Source organism: Sinohyriopsis cumingii, chromosome 11 (assembly GCF_028554795.1).
Source record: "Sinohyriopsis cumingii isolate HCF-2022 chromosome 11, ASM2855479v2, whole genome shotgun sequence".
NCBI lineage: Eukaryota > Metazoa > Mollusca > Bivalvia > Unionida > Unionidae > Sinohyriopsis > Sinohyriopsis cumingii.
The window spans coordinates 92981782-92997659 of NC_142971.1; positions in this window are offsets into that span (position 1 = coordinate 92981782).

Consider the following 15878-nt stretch of genomic DNA (forward strand, 5'->3'; position numbering starts at 1 on the left):
AGATTGCAAAAGTTCGCATTCATATAGAACGCGTTATTGCTTGACTCAGAAGTTTCAAGTTACATTGCCTACACGAACAATGAAATTCAGGGACAATATTGTTACTGTTCGTGCTGCTTCATGCAATTTGCATTGTGATCAGAATAAAGAGGTCAATTTTGTCTGAATGCTAGGATATTTGGAGAACTTGTTCCCATCCAAGTTAATATTGCATGCAAACTTTGTAAGCTTGACTATTGAAGAGAACGGATCTGTTAACCTTGCACACTCATTGTAAATTGATAAATGCATCTCATGAAACTAACACAAGTTTTACTGTCCGAGTTAACCCATACGTGTGAATGCACAAGAACCTGTCTGGAAAGACCAGTAATTTGATCAAAAGAGTGTTATTCAAGAACAAATTTGTAAATGTACAAATCCATAAATATTATGCATTACACGTCTTTTACTAAGACTGATATATATATATATATATATATATATATATATATATATATATATATATATATATATATATATATATATATATATATAATAAATGTGACATTTTTCTTTATGAATCGGAAAACAATCAAATTATTTAATTATTTATAATGTGACGCTGTTGAACAGATATCTCTCTAAATCAAACTAAACAAACTGTGATAGATAAGAAATAAAAACAATATTGTTCTATTGCTTATGTTTACTGGATGCATCATATATCTGCCCTGTACCAATTTACTTTTATTAGTTTCTTCATCCTTTAGTACATTCATTTTGTCTTTAGTGATCATAATTATACAGACTCATTGAAAATTTGCTAAATATCTGATTGACACAACTATTACATACTGAAATAATAATTAAATAATCAAGTATTTAACATTGAACAGTTTTTATTTAATTAATTAATCCAGACAGGTGGCAACAGGCATATAACGTCAGACACACCCACACCCACATACACACAAAATATGTCTCTTCATTTCTGTATCCGTATGTCACATCCTAAAAGCCTTTGCGTGGAACTTCATGCTAATTATATGTACCAAGTACAAGAGAGGAATCATTCTTGGTGAATTTCTTTGAGGCCTAGGGAAGGAGTCAATGTCATTTGTATCAAAATCAGAATTACACACAGTAAGATGTCATATAACATACCAAACTTTCTGAATCATGATATATATTTATGTATATATATATATATATATATATATATATATATATATATATATATATGTGTTCGAATTATTTTTAAAGTAAAACCATTATTTTTAACCACACACTTATTTCACGCATAGTGATCAATACTCTTGTCCCATCGTGAGTCTCTTTGAATAGAAATCATCAACCATACGAATAAGTAGCTTTTCAAATTTTATTTTCTTCACACGTGGTACATTGTCTGCTACAAACTCATGGTCGAAAGGTACATCAGTTAGTAGGCGTTCGTCTGGTTTTACACTCCGCACAGAGAAAGTACAAAATGTTTATTTTTGAAATAGTACATAACTAACTGTAGCTTGGCATAACAGCCGCTTTTTCCTCTAGGACTGAACACATGGTAATCATCTGTCAAAATCACCTGAAACTTTCCACTAGACACTAGTCTTCTTATGTGCTTGCTTGGACAATTAGTTTCAACTATGGTTTTATGATCAATAATTCCGTCATAACTGGCACACATAAATGGATCCTTATCACACACATCTGGACCTTATAGGTACGGTTTTCACATCAAGCTCTTTCTCCAAGTCATTTCGTGCCACTAGCTCGGAACCCTATTTATGATTGATGGCAGAGATCTTTTAAAACGTGAGTACAGATTGATGTTGCCAAATTTGTTTGTATCAGTACGGCCTGTCTTGGAAGCAAGATTGAATTTTAATCATGGAATTCTAAGTTTTCTGTTCTTCAGCCATAGTTCTGTGGTTTCCTTTGAATTTGTTTCTGTCAAACGCTCTTGCTTTTCTTTGCGAAACTTACTTGTGTTGCATAGAAAGTTTCAGAGGATAAACAAACCAAATGTCAATATGGATGCCATAACCCGTGTCATGTGATCCATATAACTGACCAGAGTAGGTGTCTTCGGGGCATTTTGAATTTTGATTAATATGGTGCCTTTCCAATGCCACGGTGCTGGTATCCTTGATTTATATACATAACTCTTTAATTCTTCGTGATCCACAATTTGCGGTGTTCCCTTTCGCTAGAATATTTTGTAGCTAAGTTATGAGTTTTGGATAGTATTTGCTTTAGATTAAACACATTCTGTTTTTGTACTTTGTCCTGTCTCAGGCCCTGTGAAGATCCTTTACCCTATATAACTTTCTTGTATGTAAATGTTTACCCGGATAGGACAAGACTTCAAACCGAAATGTTGCTGCAAGCTCTCCCTAGACCTGCAGGACACATGCATAATGTTATTTTGAGAAGGCCATCCTTTTCTACAGCAACCCAGGAACGATATTCTGCTTGTGATACACACATATGGGAGAGTGATACCTTGGCTTTGAGAAAGACAAGATTGTTTTCATTCACATGGAAAATGTCACTCATCCATCTATTCTAATCATAATTAAATAAATACAGGGCTCTAAATACTATCATTTGTTTTCCTTCATAGGTCTTGGAATGAAATGAATCATAAGTCTTCATAGCAAATGATTGGCAGAGTTTAGAGCTGATTTCTCTGCCAAGTTGCACTCTCAGGTGGTAGGTCTGTAAAGAAAATGTAACACATATTTCACGATGATGTCGCAGAGTTTCATTACATAGTAAATTGGGTCCAGATTCACACCGATATGAGGGCAGATCACCGTCACTTAGTCACTATCTCCTCCCTCCCTCTCACCGCAACAAGATATTTGTAGTGCTGTAATTCTCGGGGGGGGGGGCCGGGCACGCTAAAGTACTTAAAAGTGTCCTTGTGTCATGTCAGTTAAATCGTAGCATCGTTTGTGTATTTTGGTCCATCGGTCTGGGTAATACTGAAAATAAGGATATATAATCATTTTAGTGTCCCTTGTGTTTCTTTAAATTTCTTGTACGCATGATTAAATGATATAGGTAGTGTAAGCGCATGAAAGTTCACTGTTTATATGAATGAGAAGTGATCATTTATACATTGTATCAAGGGTCAGTTTGACTCCTCTCTCTGTCTTTCTCTTGTACTAAGAGCGGTAACAAGCCGTATACTTTTAGCAATTTTAAAAATCATATTCATTTGATTTTTCCTCTTTCAAGTCTTCAAATGCCTTCACATGTTTTGATGGAGTCTGGATCACAGGTATTTTTCTTTGGATAATAACCAGATATAATGATTCTTCCGTACTTTTTGAGGTAGATGGGGATACACTTATTCTTGGCTCTGATTACCATCAGATTTATGACTTATCAGCGTTATACGTTTCCATTTTTATTTATCTGCAACCTGAAGTATTTCATAAAATGAAGACATTTACTTACGAAATTAGAAAGCAGCGAACATTTACATAACTACGACCGCAGGATGATGAGCTGCAGCAACAGCTACAAAGTAATGAGACTGTTAAAATTATATAAGTACACGTTTGTACCTAAGCATTGAACTAGGGCCCAATATTGTATACTACACATTCAATATTTTGGTATAATATACTTAAAACAAGCATATTAATGACTATTGCACAGAAAAAATACAATTTTAATAAAACAATATTTAAACGTGTTATCGAACAATTTACCTATCGTTCATTTTCTGACTGAAACTAAACACTGTGCAATAAGACATCCGCTTTTCTGTTACCGAAGGGCTCGCGTACATTGGTGGTTATTATTCAACACAGTCAACAGTTAACGAAACAAATCTTGTTAAAAAGCCTGGAGCTTCGTGTAGCCAATGAAACAGAACGAAATATTTATATAACGAAAAATGGCGCAATACGTAAATGAAAACTTAAGATACCATTATCAAAAAGTAAGCCAAAGGAAAGAAAGTTCCCTCCAAGGTTATCGTTGTGATTTTCTCAATATTTGTATTATGGCCTTGAATAAATTTGAAAGTGTAGTATAAGTCAATACTGTGCTAGGATATTGTGGTCCATCGATTTAAAACAATGTTATTCAAGGCGGATCAAAGTGCACATTGTACTTAAAAGAGTATAAAAGGCTAGTCTCTCTCTCCCTCTCCTCCCCACCCCCCTTCTCACACACACACACACACACACACAAAGGCAACAAACGATCACAAGCTGTCCATTGTAGAATCTTAAGTCATATTTCGTAAGGTTATTTCCTATTTGTAATCCAAGCCCTTGGATGTTGTTATGTATTCCCATACTGTGTGATGCAATGTATGATTATACATAAGACGGGTCATTATCAGAGATCATATTAAATATATATTTTTATCCATTGATGGTTTGTACTTTGGGATGAGTCATGTTGTTTGATAAACATGTTTACTTGTCAATTCTATGGCCGAAATGAATTCCGACTGGTCGGTTGCTGAAATTTCTGCAAAGGACTATGCCTTACTTATGAGTTGGAATCAACTCCTAATGAACCTTTGAACAACATCCTGGTTGAACCTAATACTAGTTGTATGGTTTTTAAATTGTATATTAATACGAAGAAATACAACGTCCTTGTAGTATTCGTGTTCTTTTTTTTACCATATTGGCCCCCTGATCATTCACAAACTTTACATATATTTTAACACCTTAGGGAGTGCTGATACTTTTTCTAGAAACATCAAATACTGAAAATAATTCCTACTTATACAAAACATCGGAAATACTCGGTGAATCCCCATATAAAATTATGTATGATTTACAGCCAGTAATTACATCACTTAATATCAAGCTATGTGATAGACGTTGTGAACAATACTTGTAAAGTACAACTATGAAAGCGTTCGTACCAGGAAATATCACTCGAATAACAGTCACGTTTTCTGAAATATAAAACATGATAAAACATGATACTTAGAGCATTTGCATACAGAATAGAATTGTCTTTAGTGCAACAAGGTACTTCTCTCTCTCTCTCTCTCTCTCTCTCTCTCTCTCTCTCTGCACATATTCACACCCAAACATACACACATTCGAGTCATCATGTTAATATAGGTATGGGTATGATAAAGATAGATAACTAAAACCGATAATTCTTGCAGCATATAAAGCCATATTGGTTTGACTTTAATGAACCAATTTTCTACTGATGTGCTAGAAAATATCTATCTTACCATCAAACCACACAAGAAGGAATCTAAACAATACAATGAATGAATTTTGCAATTGCAATAATAAAGGTCATCTGTAAAACTATCATTTGGGATTTGGAGAACCATGTCACTAAATCTGTGAAATGGTACTTTTGAAATTTATATCATAACTATGCTACTGATAAGGTTTTTGTTATGATGTTACGTGTTTGGGATCTAATAAACACTAACACAGTAAAAGGAAAACAACAAGCTTTGTAAAATTTAACAAATAATTTATTTCAATTGATTGAATTTTTGTGATCCAACATAAAACTGTTGGCATAATGCCATTACACAGGCCATCATAGATAAATCAACACTTGCAGCGTTGGGTTTATTTTGGAATAACACTAAAGTTTATTCAGAATTTGAACCTTTCGGACCTGTATTAGAAACACTATGATTATTTGGGATTTAACTTGCAATAATGTAAGTTTTTTGTTCTCATTTTTATTTGTGTACTAGGGGAATAAAGTAATTGTTAAATTTGACAAAATCTGTTTGGCTTTCGCGCTTTTCTTTTACTGTGTTGAAGACTTAAAGTCGGAACTTTATATATATATATATATATATATATATATATATATATATATATATATATATATATATATATGAATGATAACTTCGTCCGTTTTTAGAGCACGTTTGCACCGCCTGGGTCCTGGGCAACACAGGTATATATATATATATATATATATATATATATATATATATATATATATATATATATATATATATATATATATATATATATATATATATATATATATACAATTCACAGGATTTCTTGCTCCTATTTATATTTTCACCTAATATAATGGGATCAAGTACTGTATTGGCACGAGAAAGCAATTATTCTCAGTTAATTATGTTTCTCTCCTAATACGTATGCGATCAAATTACAAATAATCCTTCCCACCCTTCTCCGCAATGCAAGCATTCAGTTGACAAGGTGTACCTGGTTCCGTTACTCTATAAAACGAGTAAACAGAAAGACATTTGTTTGGATGACTGGATTCAGAGGTAGCAAAAACGTTATGCTAATGATATATGATCAGGTGAATATTACAGGAAAAACATAATTTATTAAATAGTAAGCATTATGATATATTCACACAGTACCACAATTTAGCTATGTCGTCATGTTTACATCATCACCTCAACACATTCCAATAAATAAATCCTCTTATTGATGTAAAAGAGTTGTCCTAATTCGGCACGAGGGGTATTTTTAAAGTTCTGAATATGATTGCAGTGCACAATAATGTTCTTTATTGGAAAACATTATGTCAGTGCATCAAATGAATGTACTTCCTATGTAGTCCGATCAGCCGATTATTAAATGTCTCTTGTGCATACACTGGATACTGCACGTACAATCGCACGACAGCTCCTTAGCGAATCGTTGATACAAGGATTCAGCAAAATTCACTTTGAGCTAAATTAGGACTTAATGGAGGGAATAGCAAAGTTTGAATGTTGTGCTCGTTTTGTCAAGACTGCAGATTTAAGCGTGTGTACTTTATCAGGGATATGCTAGACACTGTGCGCGGACGGGTACTTTGGTAGTGTTTCACAAATATTGGTAAAACTTTGGAGACATGTCCAATGACACTCTTAAATAAGACACAGTTGCCTTGGCGAACGGGACTTTTCAGTCGAAATATAATACGCATTAAACCTCACTTGACAGTTTGACGACATCGAGCGTTTTGTGGTCCGTTTTGATTTTCACCGGAGCTTGTTTAAGTAGTAGCAATATGCGGTTTTAACCTTTTTGACCCCTATGGGTTCTGACTCAAAGCCAACGCCTCTACCCCCCCCCCCCCGCAAGCCACATGCAAAAAATGCACAACCCGCCGATTAATCATCCACGAAAGTAGTAAAAACTAAAGCAGTCATTATTTATACTTGTACTTTAGGCTGTATACAGCTATTAGGCAATCAGCAGTGCTGAATCGATTAATAATTCCCAAGCTGTAGAAAGCTTACTGTGTGATTACATCTTCCACAATGGAAGCAGATTTTATCATATTGGTCGATCTTGCGTGGCCTTAAATTCAAAGAGAGAAAAGATATTTTGATTTAGTCAGCACCGGGTCAGAACAGCTTTTACAAATATAGAAAAAAGTGAAAAGTTTGAGTGAGAGTACTGGAAATGTTCGTTGGACTACAACTATTATATGTGCTTACCATTACTCTACTTTTATTGTCTGTAAATCTGCAAACTCACTGTTCCTTATTTGTTCTCAGAGTTGTCAGAGATTTACCATTTTCTTCAGCACTGTCTCGAACGCGGTCATGCTATTTACTTTACCCTCGATATTTACCGAATAGAGTTTACTGATAATGTTGAAAATGTTTTGTGTCGCTGCAAGCAGTTCTGCAGGACACGTACTCGTAAATGCAATCGTATCGAAATTAATTTACTATCAGCACCAGAGACACAGGTTACTGTCGATATAGCCCCGACAATATGTCCGATTCGTGCACCTACGATGATTGTCGTGCCGTGATTCCAGCCATAGCAAGACCAACAGTTGTTGCTGTGGCAATACCACAGATAGCATCTACCAGCTTTTGTACTTCATAATCAACACGAATTGATTTCATCTCGCAGTTGTTTTTCATGTCGGTAACATCGAGGTTTCTTTTTAGTTCTTCTATTAATAATACAATCGCGAAGTAAAATTGCACGAACACGGGCATGACTTGTCCAAATGCATAACGTCCAGATGCAACAAGCACTTCTAACCAATTGCCATGTTTACTGGCACAACCAGATATATTTTGGTTGTAATATGTCAGTGCACGTTATCAACAAGATATCTGATAAACGCAACCGACACAGCAGCATATCTTATTCCACCGCTATCTGTTTCAACAGCCAGGTTCTTTGCGACAGAACCTTTCAACATGATAATAATATATTGAATGTCTATGTTTGACGTTTTATGTTCACCAGGATGATCTTTGAATTCACCTGGGTTAACCCAAGCAAAATCTTACTTGTAAATTCAGTCAAATCTTCTTTGGTTGCATTTCTGCTAAGATCCACACCAGCACCTGATAGGGCTGAGTAACGTCCCTTAATGTTAATATACATTTTATATAATATTAAACTTAAGTTCATACAACGCTTCAGCAACAAAGAAACACGATGGATGTATATTGGCTCATCCAACCGAGTTTGTACTGGGAAATCGAAGACATCTGAACGATGGTGTTCGACGATTGTTTCCCGACTATCGAAGACATTTTCCTTGTGTAATGAGCTTTCAAACCATCCAATGGAGCAGGACGATTAATGCCCATGATATTAGATATTTCTTCCACTGTGTATCAAGCATCCTCATCAATTGCCACCTTCAAAGTAGCTCGTTCCCGCCCACAGTCATAATCAACGGTCTAGCATAACGTGGGTCATCTTCTATAGATTCGCGACCATTATTTCAACGATGAAATCGACTCAAAATTGTTAGATATGAGTTAGGATAAATAAACGTTTATTCAAGTTGGCCTTGATATCAGACATAGGGTACCCAACGAGTACGTAGATTTTACAGTATGCCTTTTATTTAGTGAGAATGATGACCTGGACTTTGCTGATGATCTAGCGCTCTTGTCCCACAGGCAGCAGCAAATGCAGGACAGGACCGACAAACTGTCAGCCACATCAGCACAGGTTTGCCTAAACATCCACAAAGACAAGACCAAGATCCTCAAGATCAGTTATATCAGTAACAACCCAGTCACACTGCAGGGAAAGTCCCCTGGAAGAGGTGGAGTCCTTCACTAACCTGTGCAGGATTATCAATCAGCAGGGTGGCACAGACGCATACGTCATGGCAAGGATCTGAAAGGCGAGAACAGCTTTCATACAGCTCAAGAACATCTGGAGCTCTAAAGATATTTCCTTGACTACCAAGATCAGACTGTAAAACCAAAACGTGAAGTCAGTCCTACTGTATGGAGCAGAGACCTGGAGAACCATCAAGTCGACCGTAAAGAGAGTTCAAACCTTCATCAACAACTACCCAAGAAGAATTTTCCAGATCCGCCGGCATGACACCATCAGTAACACCAACAAGTAGCAGAGAATCTCCCAGCTTCCGGTAGAGGACGAAATCAAGAAGAGAAATTTTGGTTATATAGGACACACACTATGTAAGCCGTCAACCAACATTACCAGACTGGCATTGAGGTGGAACCCTCAAGGTAAGCGGTGAAGGGAAAGACCACGAAACACCTGGCTACCCGACCTTGAGGCGGGCATCACCAGGACGGGTCACACCTGGATTCAGCTCCAGGGGATGGCACAGGACAGAAGCCTCTGGTGATCTTTTGTGGGCGGCAGGGGTGACGGGCAAAACTGACTAAATGAAACTTGTACTGAGTAGCAGAATAATTTCTCCTTCTCCGGCATTTTACATCATCGTCATTTACGTATGTTACACCACGCGCATAGATCGACGTGAATCTGTCGTGCTGTACATAATGTACTAACAGCTAAAGATCGCTTTATTCAATGTTATTTTGCTTACCAAACGTCTTTGAATTTTAAGAGCAAAAGTGGTATAAGAAATTATTGTTATGAGTCATTTAGTCGATCACAGATTTTAATCATAATATCCCATGAAGAATAGGTTGTACTGTAAAGACGAGTCATGTATAATACGTCGTACTATTTCATGAATAAATTCCAAGGTCGATGACGTAAACGTAATGAGATCCAATGAGAACATTGATAATCCTAACAGGTCAGACTGACCTAGTTCATGATTGGCTAGAATTTGAACAGCTTTGTGGCTGAAAATGAGTTATTTTGAAATATTCAGATGATTTTCTGAAAGCCTGGAATCACATTCTAGAAACGGAGTATTAACTGCAGCGTTATTAGCCTTATACATCTTTATATACAAAGAAAAGAATCACTCTTTCTTAAAGTTGTATTGGTCTTGAAGTATATTGAAAGGCTTGATTTTATTTGCTTAATTTGACATCATTCGTTAGAACTACAAAGATGTAGCATTTATTAAACGACACGCATATATTTATAGTTTTGGGTTTATATTTATAACTTTGGATTTATTGTGAAATGATCACATAAATTTTGGATTTAATTATTTGGATTTACCGTGAAATATTTTGGACTTAATATATTTTGGATTTACCGTGAATTCAGTTAAAAAAACATTTGGAGATTTATTTTTACCAAGAAAATTCGAACGATATTAACTCGCAGAGTGGAGAAATTTACTCGTGATTAAGTGAAGCTTATTTAGATTTTCGACTTGCTAACTGGAAATTTTAAGATTATTAATTCCGATTCGGACTTATTACTTAGACATTTCGACGTTATCTCAAAATTTTGATCAGTGACGTGCAAACGCTAATTAGCCGTAATGCTCATTCATAAGGGCCGGGTCGACTACTTCATCATGGAGACACTAATTTGAAATCCGAAGCTAATATCTCAGAATATTAAGTTATCATATCCAAATTGGCTCGAATGACCTTTCATAGGAAACGTTTATAATTGTTTCCATGCTGCTAAATTACTTTGGCATTATGATTATAAAATAAACATTCTTCCAATATATAAATACTTCGATGGACATATAAGGAAAATGTCAATGGTTTAGATCTACACCACTTGCATATCTATCTATCTATCTATCTATCTATCTATATATATATATATATATATATATATATATATATATATATATATATATATATATATATATATATATATATATATTCGTTATCACTTTCAGGATCAGATTCCAGGATAACTCTTGGGAAGGGAAAAATGGGAGAGATATGCTACTTAAATGGTATTTTTGTACAAAGTTCAGGCTATTATCTTACAAACAAGGCTATTTAATTTAATTAAACCATATTTAAAAATTCAGTTAAAAAATGTACGAAAAATTTTATTTTTAGATTTATTTTTGGCCCCTGTTGGGAGAGAGAATAGCTATCAGAACGTCAGACTTGTTTTAAGATAGGGAAGAAACATATATCCTGTTTTGTGTCGGAATATTTATAAGACGATTTGCCAGTAGAATTCATACGATATTGTTGCATTTTAAATTAACTGCAACATAGATCACCATTATTATCTGTGAGTCATATTTATATAAGATACTGTGTTTACAGTCAGTTAATTGTGTCTCTTAAAGTTTCTATGAGAGATTTTAAAACAAAATACAATTTAGTATAAGATGCGTCTAATATAAAGCAGCTGTAAAGAATCATCAATCTTCATTTTTAATTAATATTCTTCTTTCTGAGATGCTGGTTTTAATAGATGAAAGGAACGTGGTTTTAAGGGGAATGTAAATATGTCATCTCAATACATATTCCCTTTCCTTTCTTGGCAGGAAATGGTGAAAATATAACGCTGACACAATGTTCAAACTTCGCCTTTGACTTATGTGACTGTCGAAACTTTTACGAGTATAACAGGAACCATGGCAGGATGTATCCCTTCCGTTGCAACAATCGGACAATATACAGTCCTACAACTTTTGTTTGTGTCCATGAAGAGAATGACATATGTCTGCCTGAGTCTCCATGGAAACGCTGAAAAGCTACTGGCATGAATCTGAATAATCATTCATACATACAATACTAACCAGTTTCAGACATATCAAACTTGATTGTAAGAAATGAATTTAAAAAAATAAAAAGCAAATATTTGCACTTTTCGAAAAGGATAAAAAATGAAGTACTACGCAATATCTGACTATTTGCTATCTCTTAACTATCTTTTATTGCATGACCGTTATGTTTTCTAGGTAATTCAAGCCATATATTATACCGTAACAATTTCCGATGTTACGAATGAATTGGAACCCATCGATAATTTTCTGTTCAAGAACTTTCTATAATGTTTTGTCTCATGTGCAGAGACATACAATGAGATTAACCCTAATATATCATAGTTCGAGCAAAACTAATATCTACATTTTTTGTCTTACATGTTTTACTTCATACAGATTGTGTCCGACAATATTTAATGGACAGTAAGCACAGATTTGTTCTCATACCAGAAATATAATTTTTCAAGAATTAAAAAGTTCTAGGCGTGTTACATTTTACAAAAGTCATCCACGTCTAATCTCTTTTGCTATGTTTTCATTACAGGAAGCAAGATGAGTATGCTGCGCACATTTTGTAGGAACAACGTTAAGTAAAATGGTAAATGGTAACAACTTGCAAATGATGCAGACAATTATACCAGCAATTACTGGAGTTCTAATTCTTGTTATTGTCATCATCATACTCTTCTTACTGTCGGACGAAACTCTCAGTTCTATGTCTCTCTTTCTTTGTATATATATATATATATATATATATATATATATATATATATATATATATATATATATATATAATGGCTGTCAGAATAAAAAAGGAATTGCTTGCTTGTCCTTTTTAAAGGAAGTTTAAACTTTGTACACACAATATCAAGTTTAATAATAAGAAGCACAAGAAGTTGTAAAGTGAATCATGTTGAACTAGTAAACATACTAGTAACAATACTACATGGTTAATTCCCAAACATATGCATTCTTCAAAATCTGATGTAGTAACAATACTACATAGCCTTCCCCCAAACCCATGTAGTAACAATACCCTATTTCTAGGGCACTGGTTTTGTGATTTCCAAGCCAGATGTAGTAACAATTCTACATAGCTCTCCCTCAAACCCATTTAGTAACAGTACCCTATTTCTGGGGCACTGGCTTTGTGATTTCCAAGCCAGATATAGTAACAATACTACATAACTACCCCCCAAACACATGTAGTAACAATATCCTATTTCTAGGGCACTGATTTTGTGATTTCCAAACCTGATGTAGTAACAATACTACATATCTCTTCAGCAAACCCATGTAGTAACAATACCCTATTTCTAGGGCACTGGTTTTGTGATTTCCAAACCTGATGTAGTAACAATACTACATATCTCTTCAGCAAACCCATGTAGTAACAATACCCTATTTCTAGGGCACTGGTTTTGTGATTTCCAAACCTGATGTAGTAACAATACTACATTGCTCTCTGATGACATAATATTACTTGCAAATGTAGCATTTCTACATTGTTATACTTGAAATCCTTTTGTAAAAATGTTGTTCCTAGGAGACTGAATTGTTCTGAAGCTGTCATCAACAAGCCTGGTTTAATAGTATGGCCAGAAATAATACAGTTTAGTTTAGATTGTTGAAGGTGCTATTTATAGAACTTAGAAGATATTCAGTATATTGAAGTACTTGTACACAACATTATAATCATCATGAAATATAGATATTTTCAACAGTAATGTAATGCACAATTTCTTTCTCATGTAATAGAATTAAAATGTCACTAGCATCTCATGCTGTTATTTCTGGTAGTTCTTCCATATAAGGCAGATATTTGGGTAATTCTTTCCTTAGGAGGCTGTTAGTTTCATATAAATTCTGTTCTGCTCTTCCATCGATCTCTTTTCAACATATAGCCTACGCATAGAGTCATTGTCTCCACTAATACAGAATTTTTCCCTCATCAGTTTTCTGAAAAGATAAAATAGTTTATTTGAAAACATTGCAGACACTAGCATGGAAATTTTGTTAATGCTGTTTTGATCCACCATGCACATAGCATACAATATGACCTTTAAAACAATGTATGGTTATAGGGTGTTCTCAACAGCTTCCAGGAGCTTACCCAAGGGCATCACTGGAGAATGGGAAGACCCAAGTGTGTAGTTATGAAGCCTATTACGTATGCCATCTTTCAGATCTCCACCTGCATTTCTTAAGAACCTACATTATGTATGTATCAGCATACATATAGATGGATGGACAGGTGGATCGTAAATGTCTGTGTGTGATTTGGATTTTTAAAGTAGCTTTAACCATTTTTCAGTCATATCGCTACAATGCCCACAGTGTGGCAGTTTATATAGATGTTGGGGCATGATGTCCCACCCAGTCACAGTCACATTATCCTGACACCAGATCAAGCAGTCTTAACAATAACCTCTTAATGTCTTGGCAGGATCATATAATATCTGCCTTTACAAAAAGCAGAATAATACATTTATTATGAAAACTGAATATAAACTTCTAAAATATTTTGTAATATTTAGTAGTGAGAATATTTTCAAGATGGCCTTGATCGATTTAATATTAAATTATTTGATTTACCCAGTTTACATTCAGTATCTGTTAGACCAGAAGTTGAAAGATTGTGTCAAGTTCCTGACTACTTTGTAGTAATGATAAACATTAAACTGCATGCAATTGCAAAACAACACTTGATATTAAGGCCAATGGACGTCAGATTTCACATGGACAGTAATGTCCATACTCTCATGATGAACATTATATGTGAGAGTTAGAGTCATTGCAGTGATGATTTATCACATAATCTGCATATGAACGATGGCAATTATACAACAAGTCAAGTTAATTAAATCATGGTCTAAGAAAATTTCCTAACCTGTTTCAACTTCAGATGATGAAAACTTTGATTCCACATGTCCAAAAATGTTGACCGACTAACTGCATGGATCATTTGTTTTTTCAAGCAGATTCTGCTCGTATATTGTTAATTTTTTAGATTTGTAAGGCAGCATCATATCACCATTAACTGTCATTCTGTCAGCATGGTGGTATGCATAATCCTGAAGCCAAGATATTGCATGTTCTCTTCCTTGTCCTTTACCACTCTCTTTTCTGTATCCAGCTGAAATTGTGCCACCCTTAGATTTCTTTATGTATTTGTAATAGAAATGTTTGTCAATCCTATATAAACATCTGAAGCAAATCCACAAACACGCTTTCCATCAACCGCTCTTGTATACGGGAGGTCAAGGGTTCAATGCCCGGTCGAGTCATACCAAAGACTTACAAATATGGTACAGTACTAACATCTGCCTTGCTTGGCGATCAGCATAAAGATGTTAGTGTTGCGACTGGTCGGCCTGCATGCCAGGTTACTGTGACTGGGTGGGGACATCATGCAACATATCTGCGGCATGATGCCCCAGTGCTAAACATCACTATAAACTGTCACTCTCCAGACATCGTAGCGATATGACTGAAAAAGTGTTAAAGCTATGTTAAAAATCCAAATCACACATACATACACACACACACGTTTTCCATCATCAGTAAAATAAGAAACATTCCTTTTCTGTCCTTCCCATCAGCTATTTTGTCAAAAAAGCACTCAACTCTGCTTTCAAAACAATTGTTCAGTACCAATATCTTGCTTGTTTGATATCAGTTTCTGTTATCATTTTCAGACAGTAATTCACACATTGTTTTGCTTTCTGTAAGCATGTTGTTACATTTTGCATAGCTTTTCCCAGCAGCTTGGGGTTACTGTAAGTTCTTAATTGTTTGCTCTTATTCGATTTGCATGTATCATCAAAGATGTAATTGTATATGCTTAAATCATAGATTTATATGCTTAAATCATAGGCTTTAGAGTTAAATTGTGTTATAAAATGTATAAGTTTAAATTTGTTTTTTGTTCTTTTATTTTACTTCATATTTTGGTACAAGAACATAAACATCAGTAAAACACACTTTATAGCTATAATGATTCAACAATGAACATTTTATCTTCAAAATACAAG